Genomic DNA, 24,292 nt, shown 5'->3' with positions numbered 1-24,292 from the left:
CCTGCAGTGCATAAATGAAGTGTGGCAAATAAAATATTGGAGTGCTCCATGGCTTATTTTTCTCTTCTTTTTTTTGGCGATATGAAAAGGAGTAAAAATTTGGAAGTGAAGCAGAGGAGTAGAAGTGCCCTTAAACTTGCACACTTAGCTGGCTATGCATTTTATTTATACATCCCTGGAGTGTAGTAAGATTTCAAGGATAACTTTCTATGAAAAAAATATGGTTTTTTTTCGGAACTGTGTAGGTAGAAAATATATTTTATTTTACCAAATAAACGGAGCTGTAAGAAACACAGTTTCGAGTATGTAATCTTGTGTGCTAAATGAATTTTCTCAAATTTTGTGTGCTGTAGAAGTGCAATATTTATGACAAAATACTTGGAGCATTTTGTAAAGGTGCAAGTGACATGGTGGTTGTGGTTAAAAGCAAGTAAAATGAATTTAATGAAACAGAAATATTTTTTCTTTTTAAGGTAAAGTTCAAGTGTGAAGTGCAATTGTATTAGCTTAAGTTAAGCACATTTTTGAAAGTTTACATTTTAGATAATCATGATTATCCTGGAGAAAAGAATTATTTTTGAAGGAATTAGTTTTATGTATTTGTGTACTTGCTTGTCACCCTAAAGTATCTGAAATACTACAGAAATATTGAACAACTTCGGCTTTTATTTGTACAAGTATTAAATGCAGACGGTGTTGAATTGAATTTTTATTTGTTAGACTGATAGTTGCACGTTAGGAGTTTTGTATTACAAAAGCAATTCTATATATACAAATATATACCATAAAAGCAGAAATAGGTAGAAGTTGGCAACATATGGAATTCTGATTTCAAGTGCTTTTTCAATGACACTTTGGGTATTTCTCAGTATAAGGAGTATGGGTTGTAAGAGTTAACATAAGCATATGTCTGTTAAGTGTCAAGGACTGACATAAACGCAATTGTTATGCATAAAAAATACTTTTGCATTATATACTCGTATAACTTATATAAAGCTTTTATTAGATTTATAAGTACAATTTTGAAATACTCGTAATTCGAACGGCAAAAAGTTATGTATTTGACACGCACGTGTGTCGCAAATATATAACAGCCCTGCCTCTTGGTTCTGTTAGATGACATTTTTTATTGCAGCACGTTTCATTTATTTTCGTTTAAATATTTGCAATAATTTTTAGATAAAATATCTTCAATCGCATTTTTGTTAAATGTTTTATTGAATGATTGTGTTGTGTGACTTTTTCTTCTATATATAAAAAGGGAAAATATCTCAGGGGTGCAGATGCTGTACTGCTTTTATTGACAATTCGTTAAATTTACGTGTGATTTGTTTTTTAATTTAGGAGTTCATGGCAAATGGAAACCCTAACTTTAACATAACTATTGTTTCAATATTTTATATATAGCGTCTTCGTGTCTAAATTAAAATGACGAAAATGAAGTGAAAAAACGTCAATCTTTATTTGTTAAACTTTCATTTGCCAACTTTTTTCGACTGTAACTTTACTCTATACTTATAAATGTCAGATTTTTCATTTACTAAAACTAAAATTGACTTATATACCATTAATTGAAATTTCAGTATTTTAAAATATTATAATGAAATATAAAAACTACAAATTTCAAAAGTTGCTTGATCGAATAAACGTCAGTCAGTGCAGTACACTCTTTTAACGGGTTGAGCCTGAGCAAGAAAGCGATATTAACACGATAAGGGTGTTATATCTAGATAACAACATCAGTCAAATTGTTTACCAATACTTTTACATTATTGCAATTAACTTGACAAACAGTTTTGAACTTAGATTAACTCTTAACTGGACATGCGGCTCTAAACTAACATCTCTTAAAGAAAATCTAAAGCAAACTTATACTCGTGATATATGTTTCTAAGCTATGATTGCGAGAAAAATAGTTTAGAAAACTTAATTCAAATTTTTTTTAACTGAATTATGTTTAGGATCTTATTTACTCGTGACCTGCGATTGGCAGGAGATGAGTTCGAGTTTTATTTAATCGATCCAGTCTTTGTATTTTATTTACCCTGCCCTGCTATTGCCAAGAAACGAATTACGTACCGCTATTCGACTTCCTTTAAATCAAATGAGGCTTGGGATCTAGAACCAAAAGACATTGTGGTAATCTGTATAAATAAACTAAGGAGATTATTTTCAGAAATAGCAAAATAAATCTTATAAGTTACAGTGTAGCTTTTTCCCTTCGTACGATAAAACAAATGATGTAATAATATTAAAATATATTTTATTTTTATATATATATTCCTTTACATGATCGAAATTGTCTATGTAGATATTTTCTAGAAGTAAATTATATAGATATTTAAGGACCCTGTTTTAATGCAGGGTTGGCATTTTATTGTCGACTTCGTTTTTTTTTGTTTTCTTTGCTTTTTTAGATTCAAATGGATGTTAATTTTTTTATGTAGATATTAATAATCTATTTTTATCGTTTCGAACGCACGCTTAAACGCACTTTTTATTGCAATTTTGATACATATTCAATAAAAGAACGATGAGATATTTGGTGGCTGATTTAATAATGCAACCATTTTTTATGTGTTAATATACTTTTTCGAAATAGATTCAGATATTAATACTTCATATGATTTGATACTGATTTAATTGAATAGGGAGAAAATCTATTATTACAATTTTATTCGTAAGTATGTAACAATAATAAAATATTTGAAAAGATAACTACATGAAAATAACATTCTCAAAACATTATTATTAACATTTTTATAAGTTTTTTACATTACTGAGCTGAAAGTGTCTGTAATTTATTCGTTTCCATTACTCTCGTTTCGAATTTCAATTGAACTGAAAAAGGTAAATATTATTTTTGGAATGAAATATTTTGTGCTTCACTTTTTGTAGTAGTAAATTAGACTAGCAAACACGTAGAGAGCTCTTGTATATTTTCAAGTAAACACTGAAGTACACTAAATTGAAAAATTTTATCAAAGGTAAATAACGAAATGAACTGCACCAAACTGGCGTATGGAAAAGTTTAAATAAAAAAAGTTTATAAAACTGAAATGCAAATGTTTTCAATGAAAACAAAAGTTTATTATTTTAATGAACTATAAAAAAAATAAACAAAAAAAATTTATGTGAATGAAATGAAACAGACATCGAGCACACTTATTTAGACAAATTTTGTAACAACAACTACGACGACTATGAACTTTTTCCCTACTTTCACCAAATAAACTTCTACGAGTATTAGAATGGAATGTGTAGATTGCAATAGTTTATGAATTGGAGAATGAAATGAAATATTTTAATATAAAAATTGTACATTAATTTATTTATATTCAATAAATATTGTAATGTTTTTTTTTTGCAATTAAATGAAATTAATTTTGTTTGACATTTTTAAAAAAATAAATATTCATTACTGCACCACATCGATACGATTTGAGTTGACGCTTCCAAAGATACTTTCATTAAATTAATTTCAAGCTGCTTCTCCCTTACTGCCACTTGTTAGAAATATTAAGAAAAATGAAACTTTGTATAAAGAAGTGCATTAGTAAGTAACAAAACTCTTCAAGTTCCATATATATAAAAGAAATTCATTAAATTATTTCTTGCTATATGTGGGGGCATATATGTATATAAAAACTAATTTAATTTACTTAATGATTTCTGTACGCCATGTAGAGAAAATTTATACTAATGAAGATGGCATAAACATTGATAATACAAAATTATTAAAAACAAAAAATTATTATTATTTATTGATATGTTTGTTATATATAAAGGATTTTATAAATAAATAATCTTTTCTAATTTGACAGGCACGGGTTCTAAGCCTGGCACTTGCAGTCCAAACAAATTATACATTAAGACTGAAAAGTTTTCGGAAATTCTCATTTAAAATTCGCGCGCTGTATATTTTTCGATATTTTAAGTTTATGTAGTTTGGCAGCACTGTCCTTAATTACTATGCCAAAAATGAGCTCGATCTGTCAGACAGTTCGTTTACGGCAGCTGTTGAAACCAGTTCACCTCAGTAGTGCGTTGCGAAATGTCTTCGACGGTCGTACGACCGTCCTGAAAGGCTTTGTACCACTCATAAACTTGAGTTTTCGATAAAACTGATTCCCCATAAGCCTTTTGTAGCATTCGCAACGATTCTGCACACGAAATTTCGTTCGAAACACAAAATTTGATGCAAACTCTTTGTTCAATATTTTTTTCCATTGTTTTTTTCGCAACGCACTACTGAGGTGAACTGGTTTCAACAGCTGCCGTAAACGAACTGTCTGACAGATCGCGCTCATTTTTGGCATAGTAATTAAGGACAGTGCTGCCAAACTACATAAACTTAAAATATCGGAAAATATACAGCGCGCGAATTTTAAATGAGAATTTCCGAAAGCTTTTCGGTCTTATGTATACGGACTATAAACTAATTAAATAAAATTCGATTATTTCCAAAGACCACTGATGAAGAGTACTTGGCAATACTCGAAATCAGCGTTGTATGGTCAGCCAAATTTCAATAAATTAAATAAAAAAATTTTTGTCTTTGCCTTTCTTTGCTATTCGAATCGGTCTAACTTTTAATCTTACGCTAGTTTCTTAAAATATTTTTAAAAACTAATTTACATATACAAAAAACGACAATCAGCTATATCATTAGATTCTTGCGCACATACTATTTATAAGTTATTATTTATAACAATGGTTCCCAACCGTTTTAGACCAAGAACCACCAAGGGCCAAGTTTAAGAATAATAAATTGTATGATTATTTTAATATGCTTTCTGCATCTCTGCTATAATGAATTGTATAAGTGCATAGTGCATTACATAGGCTATAAAATAGGTTTATAATTACTTGGAAATGTGTTGTGCTTATTTTTTAATAAGTGAAACTATAATCTACATGCTATGTATCTATACCTATTAAATTTGATACACAGACCATTTTAACCATCTCGCGGACCAACGGTTGGGAACCACTGATTTATTAGAACTCAAAACTGAATTTTACTGAAATGCAAACATTAGTTGTTCTAGAAAGTTTATGTAGACTTGTTATAGAGTAGAAGATATCTTCTGCGTAACTGTTACTCTCTTACAACCAGCACATAAAATTTCTTATGTTTTAATTATACATAATTTATAAAAAAGTGTTAACTAACTGCACTAAAAACCCATATATTAAACATGAGAAGAAATTCTTAATATTTTTTATAAATTTATTCAATGTATGTTGGAATTTCCTAGTGGGCAAATGTGGAGTGTCAATGTGCGATATCTTCTTAAGTGTTTCATTACTTAGATTGTAAATTAAATTCAAAGGCGGCCACAATGCAATTGAAATTCTTTCAACTAATTATGAAAACATGCAGTAGTCAATTGGAATGCATTAATGTGCATTAATAAACCAAAACTGATGCATACACTGAAGTGAACAAATTTGTATGAAATTGAGTTGAGACAAACGCACCCACAAACGCCAGAATAAATAAAAATAAAAACGAAATTGCTCAGTAAAAGATATATAAAATACAAGAATATAGAAATATAGTGAGTCAAGGGGCAAAATCCTGTAATCAAAACAAAAACAAAAACCACGAGTGAGTATCTTAATAAATTTCAATTGAGGAAACAATATAGAAACTTTCAAATTAAGGGTGCGCAGGCAAGTGTCAGTGTATAAATAAAAAATTTTTAACAAAATATGAGAATTGAAAATTGCAAAAATAAGTGAAGTGAAGCAAAGTAAGTTATAGAGAAAATATATAAAATTATATAAATTTAAGAAGAAATGAAACGGAAGTAACAATTGCACGGTCTCATGGTATCACTGAACACTGAACACTGGAATTCCAATTTAAAATTTTTAATTGTCTTATTGCATATTTTGCGCCATTTAAACAGAAATCGGTTAAAACAGTTCGAAACTGGTTAATAAAATTCAAAACTTGGTCAAATTAACAAAGAGAAAAAAAATTCATTTTAAAATTATTGTAGAAAAAGTGAAAAAAATGTTTAAAATATTTACGAAATTTTATACATTATTTTTTTGTCATTTTTGTTATTTTTGTTGTTTATTTTTAACTTTATTGCTTGCAATTATTTTTTGTGTTGCTGTCAAATTGTTGTTTGTTGACGATTGACGATTGCGTTTTCTGTAGTTCGCGAAAGTTGTTAATGGGTCAGCCCAGCGCCGCTGGATAAATTTGTACAATCGCTAAGCTCTTTTTAATATTGACATAATACGTTTTTTGCTTTGGCAATTTCATTGTGCTTGTATATGATACTCAAAAAATATTGGGAATTTAATCTTTCCATTAAATTGAAATAAAAAATTTTATTATACAATATTAAAAATAAATAATCTCAAGAGTTGCCTGCCTGCCTGCCTGCCTGCCTGCCTGCACTACATTATGAAGTGTTAAATGTTAAGTTTAAATTCACAACGTGAAGAGTTTTGGTTTTGGTTGCTGCAATGACTGAAGTGTGAGTCAACATCGCTCTGCTCTGAGTCTAATGAAGGTAAGGTTCGCCTCGGCTTGGCTCTTAATGGCAATGGATTTTCGTGACTTAATGTGTAAAGTGAAAAATACGGTTATTTTGTATTATTCGTAGTTATTTCTTATATTATGGTTTATCCTAACATATGTTAGTTGGGGTTTTTTAACATTGAAAATGCTTATACCTAGTTTCTCTATAGAAATCTTTAAGCCCAATGGCACTTTTATTCCTATTTTTCAACTTTGTTGTTGGCTCTTTCATTGTCTGCCATTGTTTTTTATCAGTTCCATTATTCGTTACAATAGTTTTCTGCATAATATATACATTTGTGTTGAGTTAAGGACTGGTTGTGCTAAGGAGCACAAGACAAAACCAATATATAATGACAATATGTGAAAAAAAAACAACTACAATTTCGATACTATCTTTTGTACTATAGGAGTTTGTTTAAAATAATTTAAAATATTTTTCAACACACAAAAAATTAATTGACGAAAGCAAATATTTTTTTTTTTTATATTTTTTGAAGACAAGTTTTGCATTTCTCAGAAAAAGTAAATGCTAATCACATCCAAAGTTTTGAATAAGTCATACATAATAAAAAAATTAATGAAGGCCATAAGTCAAGTCATGAAAAAGGTGGATACTTCAAAAATCCCCAAATCTTAAATTTACAAGAACTGATAAAAAAATAATATTTTAAAAAAATAACTATAAAAAATTAACAAAAAATGTATTTAAGAAGAAATAAAGTTATCTTTGACTTTGCTGAAGAATTAATAATCTTCATACGGATAGAGTTTTTAGAAATATATATATAAAAGTATATATACTTATGAAAACTGTTCAGATATTTAAAAAGAATTTTTTTTTATATTAAATATAATGCAATAAAAATATTACTTTCAGTAAATTAAGATTTACTGCATATAGACAAAGAGTGAGACGGGTATTAACAAGACCAAACAATTACAATACCTCAACAATATCATTATCTCGATTTCGTCTACCTGAATTCACAGAGTCGCTTTGTGAAATGTCATTTGATTAGTGCTGTTCGTTAGTGAGTAAATCAGTCGCATTCAGAAAGAGATCCCTTTGCAAAAGTGTATTCGATCGGTGCTGTTTTCCTTAAGACTAATATTCATGACAAGATAGACAGACAGGCGGATATGACTAATCGTAAAATTTGTCATCACGTTAATTAAAATATATATACATATATAATTTAGAAGTTATGTGTCTATACTCTAATTGATTGGTGCTGTGTTTTAACGACTAAAATAGTTAAGCCAAGATATTTGTCGCTTTACGTTAATGAATGAATGTATAAATGCAATATATAGTTTAAAAATAATAGCACTATAAGTATAAATTTAGATATAAGACTATGTATAAATATAAGTATAAGTATAAGTATATGTATAAGTATAAGTATAAGTATAAGTATAAGTATAAGTATAAGTATAAGTATAAGTATAAGTATAAGTATAAGTATAAGTATAAGTATAAGTATAAGTTATAAGTATAAGTATAAATATAAGTATAAGTATAAGTATAAGTATAAGTATAAGTATAAGTATAAGTATAAGTATAAGTATAAGTATAAGTATAAGTATAAGTATAAGTATAAGTTTAAGTATAAGTATAAGTATAAGTATAAGTATAAGTATAAGTATAAGTATAAGTATAAGTATAAGTATAAGTATAAGTATAAGTATAAGTATAAGTATAAGTATAAGTATAAGTATAAGTATAAGTATAAGTATAAGTATAAGTATAAGTATAAGTATAAGTATAAGTATAAGTATAAGTATAAGTATAAGTATAAGTATAAGTATAAGTATAAGTATAAGTATAAGTATAAGTATAAGTATAAGTATAAGTATAAGTTATAAGTATAAGTATAAATATAAGTATAAGTATAAGTATAAGTATAAGTATAAGTATAAGTATAAGTATAAGTATAAGTATAAGTATAAGTATAAGTATAAGTATAAGTATAAGTTTAAGTTAAGGTTTAAGTTCAAGTATAATTCTTTTATATACTTATATCTATATTCAAAGTGTAATTCTTTATGTTAAACACAGCTTAAAAGACCCAATAATATATTCTTTATTTACAAGAGTGTAGAGGTAAACAAACCTTTTAAAACAAAAAAAGTATATTAATATTAAAAATAAAGGAAAAGTTAAAATAATAAAATAAAAGATATAAAAGCCAAAGAAAAATTTCAACTAAATTTTTTAAATTACGATAAATCCAGTACCCAGTAAGATAAGATCTCTGAAATAAACGTAGTGCCAAGGGGTACAGTGCCTACCGTGCATACCCATACATCTTCCATCTTACACCCTTTGGATGGCGACACGTGTGGTTCTTTTTAATTAAGTCACATGAAAGAAAACCCCTTTTGGTGATAATTTATTTGGTTATGCATAGAATTTATGCTTGTTAACTGAAAACACTTCTTTTCGGACAATTTTGTTAAAATCAATTGACACTTACGTTCCCACAGTGCCTGAGAACGCATAGTCGGATTTAGACTTCAGATTATAATCGCTTTGAGCATTACAAATTCGAAAATAAAAATAAAACAATTCAGCAATTTAACAATTTGCATAAATTACAATACTGGGTGTTCGAAATAATGGTAATGCCAATTGGCCTAGGTTAATGATATTTATGTGCCTTGAAGGAGGGAGGATAGGGTTAATTTATCAGATTCTAACATTAATTATTTGTGGTTTATGGGGTTGATATGTGATGCTTACTCAGTTTAATGTCACATTGGAGTTAAAGTATTTGCATAGCACACATAAATTTACAAGCATACATATTTATGTATACAGACATACACGTTTTATATGTGCATAAGCTCTTCTGTGGTTTTTGCTTCTCTGACTGGCAGTGGTAAAGGCTTAAGAGCAAAGTTATGTTTAACGTTTGTGAGTAATTAAAATTGAAATGTAGTGGCATTTAGCATTAATGTCAATGTTGTACTGATTTAAATGAGTGCAAAAAATATTTTTTTTTTCAATATATAAATATTTTATAAATGACAATTTAAGTAATTGTAATTATAGCAAATAGTATTTAACTGTGTTGATTCATAGTTAAAGCGTTAATTTCCCATAGGACACAAAGCCACAGGACGCATAACTTTGTACCTTCAACGCATTGTAGCGCTTAACTTCAACTTACGTCTCTATGCCATAATTTTGTTACAAGCAATCTTAGTCAAAATCTAGAAATCTTTGATAACAAATAGAATGAAGCAGACTGTTTTTATTTTCTCAAGTTAAGTAAACTTACATCCCTGATTTCCAGCTGATAATCAACACAAGCAAACAATGCAACATCTTAGCAGAATTCGTAATAAGAAACTATGGAATGGGAAAGCATTTCTGGGCAGTATTTTCAACAGCTTTGTGGAGCGTTGGGGGAACACGCAATATGGTGAATAATTTGGGGTTGTTTCCCATTGAGAAATTACTTGAATTTGACACAGGCGGATACAGACGGCTTCACGCAGAGTTCGTTTCCTTGCATAGACATTTTTTAAACATAAATACAATTTTATTATAATTATTTGTGTGAATAAAAATTCATTTTATTATATTTATTTATATTTATATTTAAAATATTATATTCAAAGTAAATATTATATTGTATTTACACTTAACAAAAGCTTTAACTTATTGTTTATTTATTTTTTACTTAATGGAAAAATTTCTTTTTTTCAAAATACAATAATATTTACTATAACACAAAACAAATAAAACCAATACGAAATGAATAAGTAAATAATTTTTTTAAAAGTGTTTAAGTAAAAATTATAAATTACACAATTTATTGTTAGAAAACAATTTTCTTCTTTCATAAGATTTTTTAAATATTTTAAAACTTGCACGAGCCATAAAAAGTATTGCAAATTTGTAAATTATTTTTGCAAACATATTAATTAAGTGAAAATGTTTTAAGATGCTTACTTTGTTTTTGTTGTTTTTTAGTAGTTTTGTAATTAAGGTATTTAATTTATTGAACTGTAAAATTTTACGATATTAAAATTAATTGCAAAAATTAACATTTATTTCGAAAATCATAAAAAAAGAATTGTAAAAAAATGTTCAACTTCAATAAATACTATAATGCATTCGTGCAACTAACAATGAGTAAATTACACCGAGCAGGGGGTGGGGGAGTACTGACTACGTACTAGTACGAGTACATGCGCTGGTACAAAAGTTAGATTAGCTTCTTTTCACAGAAGTGTAGAAAGTTGCATACACGAGGGTATAATAAAATCCACCCTCTAACAAATATATTTTAGTCACAAAAAATTGTTGGTATACTCTCTCCCATATCCCTAATTCTACAAAATATGTAATATATATTGTATATGTATTATTGTCATAATTACTATAGTTGTATGTGACGTGAAAAATGTGACTAGTTCATGGTTTTCGACACTTCAACATTGAATACACATGTTAAGAAAAGTAAGTTATACATATATACAATAGACATTAAGAATTATGCCATATAGCACTATAATAAATAACTTCAACATTATACATCTTATATATTTCATTGTCATACACTCACATATTTATTTTTAATAGACACCCACTTGGAAAGGAGGGGCGTGCAATGTTGTATATATAGTATTTTCCTATGTAACAATTAGAAATGACCCCTCTTCATATTGCTTTTCCCCCAAATTGGGAGATATATGAAGTTGAAAAAAATAATGTCGTTCGAGTGTTTACATTCGTTTTACCTGTCAATTTCACAATAATGCAATTTGCTTTGAAGTTTTATTGGTATGAGATAATTTCATTATAAATCTCAATATTTACTGAATACTTTGTTTAGACTAGATGTAACCCACATTCTGAAATATTTCTTTCCCCTCATGCAATTGTTTAAATTAAGTCAAGTGTATAATGTAACGAATTGTAAAATTCAATTCCATGGAAATTAAATAAAAATAGAAAATTACTCAAATGCAATTGGGTATGAAAGATAAATTCCTAACAGATAATTCATTAACCTTGAAGAGAGAATCGAAAAAGTAGAATATATAATAATCAAATAATGTTTCATTCTAAATGGGGGTGACATTTATTTTCTACAATGCAAAAATATACTTTATTTAAAAGAAAAACTACTATATTAATTTTAAACCAAATATTCAGTAACAGATTTCTTGTACATACACAGTTCTTAATAAACCATCTAAATATTTGGGTTTGAAAATGGAAGATGAAAAAAAAACACGCAGACATGTGCTACTTCAAGAAATATAAGATCCAACTGTGATTAAAGGAGAATCCAACAATTGTTAAAACAAGGATATATCTGTATATATAGCTCCTGTCTGATATAGACTATAGTATATATAGCTGTATCTACTGAACATACAACAAGCAGGAATATCTTGTGAATATCTTGGGAAGTTATTACGATTCGTCAAACTGTGGAGAAGATTCGATAAATATGCTAATACCAATCAGCAGAAATATCATTTAAACTATACGATGACATTATATGATAAGCATTTTAATTTTATATTTCACAGAATCTGCAGTTATCGGTACCTTTTAGTTGCAACTTGGAAAGGGAGTAATTGGCAGAGCTATGTTATGTAGTGTCTACGAAGGAACATCACAATCATGGAATATGGAGATATATAAAGTCTTTTAAGTAAGAAGTTAAAATTAAGCTATGTTCGTTTCGTCAATAATGATGATGATAATTATAGCAATTTATAATGATGTACATAATTTATTGTATCTTGTATGAATTAATATTTCTGTCATTCAAATTTTTTTTATAAAACATCATTAATGTGTTTGTCGTTGAGATGAAACAAATTTTAGATTACAGTTTGACAGAGTGAAAGTGAAATGCTGTACCAAAATGAAACTAGAATTAAGACATTTGGTATGTGAACTTTGGAATCTAACTGAGCACTATATAAATTGAAAGCTAAAAACGACAATATGCGTTTAATTTTATACTTTAAAACAACAAAGAGACATTTTTCCAACAAATGTTGGAATCTTTTGCAAACTATAACATAACATACATATTTGCCACAGATGTTGCTTTCATATTTCCTTTCTGACAAGAAATAAAAAATACAAATGCTTAAACTTTAGCGCAACGCAGAATATAAAATTAGATAATAAAACTGAAATATTTTTACAGCTGTAATTACTAACTAAAAGCAAAGTTACGTTTGCGGAGTAAAAACTTCAACGCGAAACAAATGCAATATGCCACGCGTAAAATGTTTATAAACATTTATGCAGCACAATAATTTTGACCTACTTTGCGGTGCACTCGAACCGAAATTGTGCTGCGGATTCTGTGGGCACAGTGGGTACTGCTTGCAACTAACGAAGCTTTTGACTTAAACACAAAAACAAGAAAAAAATCAAAGAAAAAATGGTATTTGAAAAACAATACTAACAATATTTGTGGTGTAAAAAATTCACTCAACCACAAGACCGCGACTAACAAGGAGAGCAAAAATTTAAAAAAAAAATGTATATAAACAAACGTAAAAAACAAAAACATTGTGTATAGTGAAGTGAACATAAAACTTTCCGCACCTAAAAACAAATGAACATTTTTTTATCTTTGGTTGTTGCAAATAAAAATGAAGTTTTAAATCTTTTTAGTTAAGCGTGAGGCCAGGAAACGTACAGCATATTCGTTGCCGTCGTTGCCGTCGTCGTCGCCATCCAAGTTTTATAACATCACGTACGTCATATGCTCACATTTTATTAGCACTTTTTTATTCGTATCTTTCACTACAGAGATATGGTTGGGTATAAGTAGCATATAAGATACTGTCCGAATGTATGTCTCGCTGCCTGCCAGTCGTCTCTCTGTCTTTCTGTAAATTTGCCACTGTCGACGGTCGACGCTCGACTGACTGCCTATGCGTACAAATATTTGCTTGAATCTTGTCAGTTCTGCACATATGCTCTATGTTTGCGTTGGAAAAATGTTGCTAAATGCACCGAACAACTACTATTTCCGGCAATAACGCATAATCGCTTGCGCTTAATAATTTTGAATTACACTTTTCCAGTTTTTATATATGGCATATCTTCTTTATATTTAAGTGAGTGTGGTTTAAGCAAATAAAATTTAAAACACTTAAACTGATACCATATCTTGAAGTATTAACACAGCTACTAGTAGAACTGCTCTACGCTCAATACTCCATTCATAGATAAATATCTAGCAATTATTATGCGTTGTTATTATGACATCTCTTTTAATGGAGTTGATATTACAACTTTCACTGCATCAATTGATGTTAAATGAAATAAAAAATAAGGGGTACATTCTGCTTGCATTTTCCATTCGAAGACAATTATAGAGTTAATAAGTTATTTTTCTCATGTTGTGGCAAACGCACATCTATGGAATTTATATAAGAAAATTGTTTACATTTTTTAAGTAAACATAAATTGTTGTTATACAAAATACTTTTCAGCAATTGAATGAATTTTTAATCTATTTTATTGCTCTGAGAAATGAGAGAATGCTACTTGATGTAATATATCTCTTGTGAAGTAATGTTATTTAAATTTTTACGTCTTTTATGACTACTCTACAATCACTTGATATTCATTTCATTACAATTTTTGACACCCACAGGACTTAGGAAACGCAAGTCTCCCAATAAATCTACTTCAAGTTCTTTCGATCTCCGGTTTCAGTTTTTTATGAAACATTTTATATCTACACTATCTAATCGCATTCTTTTCAGATTGTTTCTCTTACTTGACAATTATTTTAGCAGGGTCATAACAATGTTTCTCATGGACAAAAAAAAAGTCCTTAGAGAACATAAACCAACCATACAACTAACAAGTTCTTCCAATGCCCGGTTTTAGTTTTCGGTAAAGTGCTCAATGTTATCTATATTTAAATTGGTTAGGTCCCAAATTCCTTGAATTGTCTCTCTTAACAATTACTTGATTTTAGTTTTATTATAACTTTTGACACCGACAATTTTTGGAGAACCGTAGCTTACATTATAACTTTTATACATTTCTTAAGATCTTCGGTTTTACTTCTGAATCTTGTATTTCGTTGTTATCTCAGAGGTCAATTATTGCTTAGTCTGATGAAGTGATAAACAATAATCTAGTCAAGGTTTAGAGAGAGGTTTTGAAAAAACCTCGAGTTAAAAAAGAGTACAAGTGCTTAAGTGCACTAGCTCAAAACAGCTTCAACATAATATATGTGTTACTATGTTACTTTTTTAGCATTTGAAAATATGTGTAATCGATTGTAGGTGCAGTTCCTTTACGTACCGGAATATACTGTCTACGTATTCTTCCATACTGTTCATTATTGTGCCGCTGGTAATATGAATATTTTCCTTAGAATTTTTCTAGGCTGGGGACCGGACCATCAATATTAAAAGTATTTTATAAGTTCTCAATTCCGTGTTTTTTGTGAAAATTTAATTTTTTACTAGATTGTCGATACTATCTATATATGATCTGTCTGAATTCTACTGTTTGGAATATTAAGGCTATTGCAGTATCATTAAAAAAAACTCTATGCTTCTTTAATTTAAACTTAATGTAGTTTAAATTGGAAAGTCTAATGCTAATTGTTTTGAGTAGTTCTGTAAGTGGATAGAGCATTCATTTACTGAACGGATCAATTTTAAATAATATATATATCATAATTTACATTGGCTTTATAACCGATATATTGTTTCGGTGTTCTTCAACAAGTTTCTTCACTAAACCCTTTTGCTAGTCGATACTAAGCATCCTGATGGAAGGATGTTGCTTTCAGTGTAAATTAGTTGGACAGGGATCTAATGAGAAAAATGAATTGAATTCTCTAGAATTAGAGCAGCTAGCATAATGTAATTTGTAATTCAGACTCATAGATTTTTAGCTAGGGACATAGATCTTTTAAAGAATTTACGCCTATACGTGGTTGGTGTAGCTTAATTAGCATTCAGTAAGTTAGCATTAGCATTGATAGTAATCTTCTGGCAATTATGAAGGAGGGACATAAGAAATAAATATGAAAATCATTCATTTTAATATTATTTCTATTCTGTTTCACTTTGAAGTAATTAAATTTTGATATAAATCATTTTTTCAGTTCTGTTTGAACGAATAAGAATATATGTATATAAATATTCATGTATTGAATAATACGCATTCAGTATATAAAATTTCTCAATATTATTCTCAAATATATCATTCACTATATTTAGAGCATTTATTAATATTTTTTTATTAATTACTTGTTGTTTGTACTTAATTGCCTGCAATCAATTAAATGCTGACAGCAATAATAAAATTCATGTGCAAAGGACAAGAAGCAACAAATACACAGCAGCCAAACGAATCGAAATCCAAAAATATTAATGTCAATAGCAGAATGCATGCCTGCAACCAACACTGCAATCAGGGCACATGTGCAACAGATACAATATGTTATGTTGCAGCCACACAACAGGAACAGAGTCGGCAATCTCTTTCCGTCCAAATGCAACGAACTAACAATTTCAGATATTTTTTTTATATTTTAATTTTGTCATTTTATTAGGTTTCAAATATTTTTAGCAGCGAAAATCGGAAATAAGCACTCGTACAGAGCAAAATTCAATTGATGATGACGGCGGCATTAATTAATGAAGTTGAATTTATTTTTGGCGGGCAAACTATACTATTTATTATCCGCTTGTGGAGAGAACGGCACACACTATGAAATTAATAAAACAAAAAAAGCCAATAAAAAATTGGAAGGCACGGTCTGAGATACAAACGAAAATTAGGCAGCAACGCCAACAGTAGTCACAGTGGACACATTAAAAAAATTATGTGCTTAAATTAGCAATGATCTATCTGATGATGTGTTGATCAGAAACTGTGCCGCGATCTTTTTTTTTTTTGGGTCCCCAAGTTGAAAACTTGGCGTTGACCATGATTGCTGGCGTTTTCATTGTTTGCAATTTTCTACTATGTATCTGCTTTATGAATTATATACTTTGGTTTTTATTTTAATAAACTTTTAGTACAGAATTTATGTTCCTTCCAATTATGCGGCAAGTCGCCAAATATTGTTGCTGTTTATTTATATTTTACTGAGGTTTAGTATTTTTAATATAGAAAAAATAGAAAATAAATTTAAAAAAAGCATAAAATAAATAATGAGAAAATAGTTCACAACGCTTAAATAAATTATTTTTTATGTGCGGGATAAATTTTTCATTTATATTTTATGGGTTCAGGCATTTTTTCTTAAATTTATGAGTTCACAGGCAATGCAACGCAACATTTACCCCTTTGCTGAGAGCGGGTTAATTTTATGCATTTTATGCTGCACTTTTAATTTATTGCTTCGAATAACATTATAAATTTATAAACTAACAAAAATTTTTGAAATTTAATGAGTTAAAAAATTAAAATAGTTTACTCGTTGGTTGCTCGTTAATATTGTTTAATATTTTACGGATTTTTGTGATTATTTCGGATTTGTTTTCTGTTTTTATAAATAATTTTCATTATTGTTATTAGTAGTTTAATATACAGGTCTTATGAATTGCTTATAGTGCCATGGATTGTGAGACTTTTATCTTGAATTTCACTTAAAACGTGATTTTATTCATTTGATGCTCTTCGGGTATGACATTTTTTTGTAAAATTCATATATTGAAATTTATTAAGCGTATTGCCTTATTAGTGTTTTCTTTATAAAAAGATGTGACTTTAGCAAATACATTCACAAACAAACAAAAAATTAAAACTTATTAAATCAATAATTCTTAACATACTCAACACATTTTTAAAATGTTTTTATTTAGTATGTAGGGTTGTGCGAGGACATAAAGATAATTAACTTGCCGTCTTCAAAGAAATAAACTTTATTATTTAACAAAATATACAAATTAATATTTAGAGGCATTAATAAAAATATTTGATATTTTATTTAAAATATTTTAAGTTAATGTCTTATATTATCCGAGTAAACACCGCTAATATTAATAAAATAAGATAGTGTGAGAGTGACAAGAGAGAGAGAGGAGATGGAGAAAAAAGATAGAGAGTGAAAGATGAGAGAAAGTGACAAAAGGGAAAAACAGAAAGGAGAAATAAAGAGAGAGAAAAACAAGAAAATAAAGAAAAAGAAAAACAGACAAAGAAATGAAGGAAGTAAAAGAGATTAAAATAAATAGACAGGGAGATAAGAAAGAATAAAGAGAGAGGATAGATTTGATAAAGAAAAAAATAGAATCGACTGCAAGCTCTCAACAGAAAGATAAGAGATAAATGGATTAGAGTTAGAGGCTATAGACAGAAAACATAGAGCGAAGTGCGATATATAAAAGAAAGCTCAGAGATAAGGAAGAAGGAAAGACAAGAGAGATGAGAGAGAGAGAGAGAGAGAAGTGAGAGAGAAAGAAAATAGAAAGAGAGAAAAGAGAAAGAGAGAGAAGAGAAAGAGAGAAAAGAGACAGAGAGAAAAGAGAAAGAGAGAAAAGAGAAAGAGAGAAAGAGAGAAAAGAGAAAGAGAGAGAAGAGAAATAGAGACAAGAGAGATGAGAAAGAGAGAAGAGAAAGAGAGACAAGAGAGATGAGAAAGAGAGAAGAGAAAGAGAGAGATGAGAAAGAGAGAAGAGAAAGAGAGAAGAGAAAGAGAGAAGAGAAAGAGAGAGGAGAAAGATAGAGATGAGAAAGAGAGACAAAAGAGAAGAAAAAGAAGAGAGAGAGAGAAGAGAGAGAGAAGAGAGAGACAGAAGAGAGAGAGAAGGGAGAGAGAGAAGAGAGAGACAGAAGAGAGAGAAGAGAGAGACAGAAGAGAGAGAAGAGAGAGACAGAAGAGAGAGAAGAGAGAGAGAAGAGAGAGAGAGAAGAGAGAGAGAGAAGAGAGAGAGAGAAGAGAGAGAGAGAAGAAAGAGAGAGAGAAGAGAGAGAAGAGAGAGAGAGAGAGAAGAGATAGAGAAGAGAAAAAATATGCAAATAATATAGAAGAGAAAAAAAAGATGAATTTAATATATAATGGAGGTCACTACACTTCTTCGTGTATTATTACAAGCAGGATATTGGCGAGGCGCAGTTTATACATATGTTATAAATAAAATTTGAAAATTTGTGGAAAGAATAAGAGTACAGTAAGCGTTCTTTTCACATTCCACTTAGTTAATATGATGTAACTGTTCTCATATAATATGGGTTCAAAATTACATATTGTGACAAAATGTTTCAAAAGTATTTGTTTATGAATCTGATTAGGGGTACTTATTTTCAATACATTGAAATCTAGATTTGTATGTCGAGTAAGAAATAATAGAAATTCAATAAATCTAATTAATATTTTTCCTGTTGTAACCGTAGAGTTTCATAGAGTTTGTTAGAGTTTCAGTTCAGCAAATATTTTATTCATTTTATAATTTTTTTTATATACAATATTGTTTATTAATAGTTCATAGTTTTAGAAACTAATCTTAAGATACAATAATATTTTGCAAAGCCGTTATATTTTCAAGATCAGCACAAGCATCGGTGGTTCAGTGGTAGAATGCTCGCCTGCCACGCGGGCGGCCCGGGTTCGATTCCCGGCCGATGCAATTTTCTTTTGAACTTTTTGCTATAGATTTGACTTCTAGTATTTCATTTACTAGAATATTTTTAATTCAATTTAGATGCAAAAATTTTCTTTATTAAATAAATATTTAATCGTATAACAAAAAAGAAGTTATATATTTTATAAATTTATTAAAAAAGGTATTATTAAAAATAAAATTAATAAATACATAAACTAGAATTACTTGTCGATTTAATTGTCTTCGATAATGGAATTTCTTGTACTTTAATTTTTTGGAAGTTAAATGTTATGTTATTCTCATTGTATTTCTTTTAATTATACTGAAATCAATATTTGTTGCTTTGCTTTCACTTCCGGAGGAACAAACGCAGACCACTTCCGGAGGATCAATGCCGTACGGGTCCGAAAGCAAAGCCAGTAGATCTGATAAATTCTCGTTTTCTCACATGTGTTATAAAATGGAACTTGTTCAAATACCCGATTCAATATAGAAAATATTGCGATTATATGGGGCGCTGGCAATTGTTTATAATCTATAGATATAGTTCCGTAAATTGATATTTTCAGTACTATTTTCTCAGAAGATCGTATAAGCATCGGTGGTTCAGTGGTAGAATGCTCGCCTGCCACGCGGGCGGCCCGGGTTCGATTCCCGGCCGATGCAATAGCTTTTTTTAAGACAAGCTTTACATATTGAATCTCTAGTAACGTTCAAGCTATTGAAGAAGTTATAAGTACTGAGCAGTGTCATTTGGGAACTGAGTCCAAAAAATAAATCAGGTACCTGTCAGTTTAAAAATAATGGACCGACTTATCTATCTACATAGTTTATAAGTAACATAAAGATACACAGAACAGATAAAAACTCATAGGGAGAATATTTTGAAATTTTTCAGGTGCATGTATGTTACTTAAGTGCGCTTAAGCGATTTTAAACAATTTCATATTATAAAATTTATTTGTTTATATAAAAAAATAGAAATTGCATCGGCCGGGAATCGAACCCGGGCCGCCCGCGTGGCAGGCGAGCATTCTACCACTGAACCACCGATGCTGTTGCAGATCTCTTGCAACTTTTCTTTGTCTTTCTTTTACTTAATCTCTAAGCTGGACCGCAAACCGGATTTAGTTTCAGAAACTAATTTCACGCTCACTTTAAGTATTGCAACATTTAGTACTAGCGCTGTTAACAGTTTCTGTTATTAAAAATTAAAATAAGTTAAAATAAAATTAGTGTTTTTCTCATAAATCCAAATCAAGTTATAATTAGACCAAGACTGATATCAATTTAAATTTAATCTTTATGACGCAGGTATTTAAAATTTATTAAACATAATTTTTATGAACTGAAATTTCTGTATTAGTCATTAAATAGATTTGGAACTATTAGTTACTTTATATTAGAAATGAAAACAACTTTTTTCGATCGTAAAAAAACTATAATGATTAGATGATACATCATATATTGGGGTGTGTATTAGAAAGTGTATCAGAAGTGAAGGCAGATTAAAACAAAAAACCACGCAATAGACGTTTAGAAATGCAGCAAGAAACAACTAGAACTAATGAAACGCCAGAACATCGTGCAATTAGTTTAAAACCATAAAATATCCGGGCACAACAACAAAATAACATACAACATAGCTATAGCTAGTTCATTTAGGAAATATGAAAATCCGGTAAGAAAGTATCATTGAAAATGAAATAATAGAAAGACACGAATTAATATAGAACGGATTCCTTAGGACAAATTTGCATAACATATCGAAAATTGTTATCGCGTTCGTATAACAATAGTGGGCCCCTTTGGGGAGGGTCCATACAACCATACAATAACATATATTATATACACTGTAAACAATACATGTATTTATATAATTTAAGTGACTCGTACAATAGGAATTTATATAACATAGAATATACCGTATTATAAGAGGTCTACTATATATGAGCATTTAGGGATTCATTGACAGACCCAATAAGATGCATTGCAGAATAATATACTGCGTATATGGAGGCAAGTCTTAGTTATAAAGCAAACAAATAATGCTAATTTAAATGGTTCCAGAAATCATCATGCCTACGATACTATTATCTTTTAAGACCATTAAATGCTGTTCGCCACTCCCGACAATAAAAAAACCGCAAGTATTTTCGGTAATAACATCAACAATAACAACAGTAAATTTAAATGATGCAACATTTTTTTTTTTGTTAGTCAGTTAACAAACATCATCATCAATTAGCTTTACAGCTCGATTTGAGGTTTAGCTCAGTCAAACATTATACGAGTAAGAGATTGTTTAATCTGCACTGTGGCTGTTCTAGCGACGAGCTAGTTTTGGCCTGCTTAACGATATCATGGGGTCTGTTTTTTGTTACTTGCTTCAAATTTTGCACTTTTTTTTTTTTCTATATCATTTTTATATCATCGAAACAAATTTGCTTAAGACTTTCTTGCGTTCTATTACTTATAGCAGGGCTATTCAGACCAGATGCGATCGCGGCCCAGTACCAATCACTGTGCAGATTGGAGGGCCGCAAAAACAAATACATACGTTCACAGTTGTATTTGTAGTAGATTAAAAACATGTCGCTGGACGCACAAACATTAGCTGCGGGCCGCCAGTGGCACACGGGCCGAGCTTTGGACAGCTCTGACTTATAGGTTCATATACTATTATCTGTATTTGTGGACTACTTTCTTTCTTTTGGGTATGCTCCTCCTTAAAGTGACTTTGCGCATTTATGAAACTAATCATTATGAAACTAATCTTTAGGTCGGTTTAAAAACTTATAATTGTTTCTTCTACAATTATCGCCACTTGTATCCCAGTACGGATCACATATATAATTTCATTTGCTGTTAGAGTCCATAGAATATCCATAACATTAATATTTATTTTTATAGTCATAATATATTGAACTTATATTAAGTTTAATACAATAGCGTTATAGTTGTATATGGTATATGCAAACTCCTAAGAAACTAATGGTATATATTTGTTGAAAATAAACTTACGGCAAACACTTTAGGTGTATTTTTTTATCGGTAGGGTTAAAGCCACATTGGGATCAATCAGATCTATTAAGCTATCTCTAACAGTCCCTTAAATTGGCCTGAACAAATGAAGACAAATAAAAACCTAAATATGTGTCTTCGTTATAGATTCAAGACTCATTCATTCGATTCATTGATATTAAAATAGGTAGTGGACTTTTTTTCTGACAATTTCAGGGCACCAATCTCATTCTAGACTTCATTCGATTTGAATAAGGATAGTAAAGGAATGCATCACTGTTGTTATAGTTCCTAGACCTCAATTTAATGAAAGTAAAATCGTAATAGTGGACTTGTTTTCTTGCAAACGCAGGGCACCACCAAACAAGATTGACGGTAGTTTCACTATATTTTAGAAGTTTTAGGTGTAACGGCGAAGTACACAGGCCAAAGTTTATTATAATAAATTCGTTTTTTAAATTAATTTTTTTTTATGTTAAATTAACTTTTTCATTAATTCCATTTAAAAATGTTAAAGTCATTTATCTCGTTGGTAGTAATTCAGTAGCGGTGAAGCTAAAAATTAAAAACGTAAGTTACTTTAAACAAAAAAAAAATAGTAATAAATTACTTTTGACTTGCCACGCTTCAATTGCATAAAATAATGCCAGAGCAGACAAAAGTATCAAAAGAGAAAAACTAGACCAAATAGACTAATTGTACGTTCAAAGACCCTGAAATTTTGACTAAACGTAAACAATTAATATTTTTGTGTAGAAAGATGAAGCAGGTTAAGTTCGAAAACTCATTGCGTGTGGAATTGCGAAACAATGAATAAATGCATGAAAATTAATATTATAATTATTTATATAAATATTATAATAAACTTTTATATATAACAAAATAAATTGTCAAAAGTTTTATATGAAATATAAAAGCATTATAAAGAGATTTATAATTTGGAGCGGCAAGTCGGTTTTTGGACATTCACTTTCAGTTATCGAAGAAAACCATTAAAGCTTAGAAATTAAAAAAAAAATGAAACAAAGATGCTGTGAACCGCCACACCTTTTTATGGCCACCACATCACATCACCATCATCAGTACGTCGTACGCACAATGAAAAACCAAAGGCATAACAAAATGGTAGAGCAAATCGTATCAAAAGTGAAATTAAACCGCATAAAATAAATAAATAAAATAACTTTCAGTTTTTTCGTTGTTTTTATTTCACTTTAATTGAAATAAAAATTAAAAATAAAAATAAAAATTTCAGGTATTTTCATAATAATTAATTTATTTAATTATTTTAGAAGCCGCATAAATAATTGAGCAATCAAATTGCATGATTTGCTGTGAGTTGCTATTAATTGCGAATGCCAATTAAAATAAGTATCTAAATAATAATTTATTAACTGTATTAGTAAATTCGAGTTTATAAATAAAAGCAGATTCCAGTGCAAAGTGCATGTGTGTTAATTTCATAATCAGACAATTTCGCAAAGTTTATAAATGAACCACAATTAATGCAATAAATAATTGCATTCAAACTTCATATGTACCAACCCAACAACACAATCAATTCAGGATAGCTTCGGCCGGTATCTGTGGCTCGGTGCAGTTACCAGCCACTACCAGAGAGTTGTTCTGCTGCCAGAGTGTATGGGTTTTTTCTTCTTCTCTGTATCTGTTAAATAGCATTCGCATTGAAATTTATTTGGCCAGAAGTGCAGTAAAGCGATTTGTAGCCAGAAAACTGCATGAACCAACGCAGCCGGCCAAATGCAGTTTTGGTATATTTCGGAGCGATATTAGCCTCAAGTATCATGCACTAAACTCGTATTAACTGATAATGTTTATAGATATAAATATATGCAATTATACATATGTAGATATGTGTAGCTTTATATAAATATATACAAAAAAAAACTATATTTTGTACAAACAGAAATAGTTTAAGTGGTGAGGTGAAGTGTGGTTTGTTGCCATTGGCAGCGCATTGGCTTTGAATGAATTAAGTTGACTTTGCTTTTCACTTTTGTGGTTGGACTTGTATTGGGTGTTGTAGCTGTTGCCTCCATTGCTTCCACTACTTCCACTGCCTCTATTGCTGCCGATAGTGCCGTTGCACAGCACGAAGTGCGTAGGCGGTTTGTCTATGTAAAC

At 29.6% G+C, this 24,292-nt stretch overlaps 1 protein-coding gene and 3 non-coding genes across 7 annotated transcripts in view; 3 read left to right on the top strand and 1 right to left on the bottom strand.

The window, feature by feature from the left end:
- The window catches only part of LOC119671478 (tyrosine-protein phosphatase 10D), a 259,081-nt gene that overhangs the window by 8,764 nt on the left and 226,025 nt on the right, over positions 1–24,292 (top strand). The gene's annotated exons all lie outside the window — the stretch shown is intronic.
- Trnag-gcc lies at positions 19,077–19,147 on the top strand. The gene has a single exon. It is a non-coding gene; the product is annotated as a tRNA-Gly (tRNA).
- Trnag-gcc lies at positions 19,719–19,789 on the top strand. The gene has a single exon. It is a non-coding gene; the product is annotated as a tRNA-Gly (tRNA).
- Trnag-gcc lies at positions 20,109–20,179 on the bottom strand. The gene has a single exon. It is a non-coding gene; the product is annotated as a tRNA-Gly (tRNA).

Source organism: Teleopsis dalmanni, chromosome 1 (assembly GCF_002237135.1).
Source record: "Teleopsis dalmanni isolate 2A chromosome 1, ASM223713v2, whole genome shotgun sequence".
Lineage (NCBI taxonomy): Eukaryota > Metazoa > Arthropoda > Insecta > Diptera > Diopsidae > Teleopsis > Teleopsis dalmanni.
Note: the sequence above shows the minus strand (reverse complement) of the source record. Positions and strands in the feature narration are given on the sequence as shown.